A 3,065-nucleotide genomic window follows, 5' to 3' on the forward strand; every position below is an offset into this window, starting at 1 on the left:
AATATTAAATTTATATCATTGAAGTGATGTATCAACTATATTTGATAATATAATTATATATACCATATAAAAATACATCAATTATATTTAATAATATAATTATATATAATTGATATACCATATAAAAATACATTAACTACATTTATTTTATTGATTAGGACAATTATACATATAGTCAACAAAATAATCCGGATAAAAATACATTAACTACATTTATTTTATTGATTATGACAATTATACATATAGTCAACAAAAAAATCCGGATCATGACAATTATACATATAGTTAACAAAAAAATCCCAAACTTAAATCGAAATTTACAAAAACGTTACGATCAAGTTCATCAAAATATTTGTCACACAACTTTTCACAAGGTACGTTAGCTTACTTAACTTCTTTGTCACACAACTTTCACAAGATACGTTAGCTAGTTTAACTTCTTTTATCGCGAAGCGTGAGAGAATGATAAAGTTGACGTACTTGAACTTCCTTTTCAATCTTTCAAAGATATCAGTGAAACACTCTACCGCCTCCCACTGTTATGGTCGCGCTTAAAATCGAAGTGCGATACCGTTGAAAAAAACATGTTCCCAGAGATAATCATTTCGAGAAGATATGCTTCGCAAGGAAATCAGAAGGATCAGTTCAAATTGCAAGATTAAGATGCCTGGCTACACCAATTTTTTATTTCTGCTCCCCTGCATTATAATTTCTGGCTTCACAACTTATCAGGTCTACAAAGGTCAATATTTCCTTGTACCTATTTTCTTTTAAATTGTCTTACACTAGAACATCTTCTGTAGGATCTTGTTTTTCTTTGAACAAGGGTGTAAATCTTTAAAATACCCTGCTTCACTTCGAGAAAACTAATTCATAGGTTTCGATTTTATTTATTTTGAGGATCTGCTGGAGAATTTTCAGGTACTCCATGGGAAAATGAAAGCCTGAGAGCGTCTCCATATTTACTGCATGGTAACCTGCCCAACCCGGCACTGGCAAGGCACGAGGGAAGAATCGTACCGCGGACCAGTCTCAGAAACATCAATAATATTAGCGAGAATCTGTATATACAAGACGTTGTTATGCTACCCGAGGACGAGGTGGTGTTGCTGATTCAGATGCCATTGTCTCTCAGGTCTGTAAATTCTGCCAATATATTCCCTCCTAAGTCAACGCTTCGTTGTGTTTTGGCGGACCAATTTGGCGCACCAGTGAAGGGAATAGATTATTTGAGGGGACGTGTGGCCATCAGATGCCCACTGGGAGATCCCAATTGGGTTGATTTCCGGTTGAAAGCAGGCCGGAATACAACAATTGCGTTAACCGGCTCTGACGATAACATATTGCCCCTCTCGGCGAGGACTCTATCTCGTCGTCCCGTCAAGTGGAATTCTCTAGTTTACGAGAGCATTGTTCAGAGTGATGCATATGGCGATGATCTGATTTTATTCGCCAAGGGAATCAATCGAAGACGGGGCAGCAACGCTAAGCCCCGAAATCTTCGATGCGTGTTCAACAGTACCGTTGAGACTCTCCTGACGGTGTCTGCTCAGGAGATTTTCAGATGCAAGCAACCGGAAAAACGTCTCCGTCCTGCGTTTGTTGGTGCCAAAGTCAGTATCAGATCAATCCGTAAGAACAACCGTTTCCAATTTCCTTCGGTAGCTTATTATCATCCTGATCATTTATTTCCCATATTGCGAAAAGATTCGAGGAAGCTCAATCTGTGCGCCTGTACCATGGTATTTAATGGAGCCAAATTTCTCAAGGAGTGGATTGTGTATCACTCACACTTGGGAGTGGAAAAATTCATCATCTACGACAACAACAGCGACGACAATTTGGAAGAAATAATAAAATTGATGGCAGACAGCGGCTATAACATGTGGCGCCATCCATGGCCTTGGGCTAAGACACAGGAAGCCGGATTTGCACACTGTGCTTTGCAGGCCAGAGATAGCTGCCATTGGGTTATGTTCACAGACATTGATGAATTTATTTTCTCTCCTCGATGGTTAAAGCAATTATCGCCCAATTCTACTTCTAATGCCCTTGCACTCTTGCTTATGAATAAAACAACCCAGATGATTAATTCCAGCTCTTCAGCATCCGGTGGTCCAAGAGTAGGGCAAGTGTCTATAAATTGCAGGAACTTTGGCCCCTCCTATCTGAAAAGCCATCCTCCCCAAGGGGTGACTCAAGGATATACGTGCAGGGAAAACTTTGAGCAGCGTCACAAGTCCATAGTCCTCATTGACGCGCTCTCTCCTTCGTTACTGAATGTAATACATCACTTTGAGCTGAAGCCTGGTTACGACACTATTCGCCTGGCATCCTCAGAGGCTGTGATAAATCATTATAAATATCAGGCATGGAGTGAATTCAAGGCCAAATTCAGGAAAGGGTGTCGGCTTATGTAGCGGACTGGAAAGAATCGAAGAACCCTTTGTCTCAGGACAGGGCTCCAGGTCTGGGTAATGAGGCGATCAAGCCTGCTGGATGGGAGAGCAAGTTCTGTCAAGTCAACGATACTGCGCTCAGAGAATTCACCAGCAAAGTCTTCTGTGTAACTACAGCGCCTATTCAAGTCATGCAATGGCAACTTTAATTAACAATAGATATTCTGCACAATAAGCAGGCTTGGCTGATGACAAAAGCGTATACATTCTGCACAATAAGCAGGCTTGGCTGATGACGGAAGCGGGTTAATGGGTAATTCATGATGAGGGCGAGGGCGACTATGGATCGAACAAAATCTCAGGAGAATAAAAAAGTAGATGTGGCTCCGTCACGCCATGCCTCTCGCCAATTGAGCCACCGAATGAAAGGAGGTCTTCGTCCATCAATATGTAAACGTACAGTGTTTCGATTATATGTAATATAATATATATTCATTTATTTTAATATATTATTATTTCAAAATATTAGCCAAGGATCACCCATGGTAGCATCAATATGATTAAATTAATATAATTTTAGAAATTTGTGAAATTTGACTAAGTTGCGTAAAATTTGAGTCTCGAGTATGTTTTAAAATTATCTCTGTGTGATTAAGAGTTCGTTTT

The 3,065-nt window shown here is 39.7% G+C and overlaps 1 pseudogene across 1 annotated transcript; it reads left to right on the forward strand.

Moving 5' to 3' along the window:
• The first annotated feature begins 597 nt into the window (after positions 1–597).
• On the forward strand, positions 598–2,848 carry LOC149144340 (glycosyltransferase family 92 protein At1g27200-like; annotated as a pseudogene). Its single transcript, XR_016264732.1, has 2 exons — positions 598–742; positions 922–2,848. The product of XR_016264732.1 is annotated as a glycosyltransferase family 92 protein At1g27200-like (transcript).
• Positions 2,849–3,065: the final 217 nt, after the last annotated feature.

Source organism: Pinus tabuliformis, chromosome X (genome assembly GCF_031772625.1).
Source record: "Pinus tabuliformis cultivar Carrire ecotype Pingquan chromosome X, CPIR1, whole genome shotgun sequence".
Taxonomy (NCBI): domain Eukaryota; kingdom Viridiplantae; phylum Streptophyta; class Pinopsida; order Pinales; family Pinaceae; genus Pinus; species Pinus tabuliformis.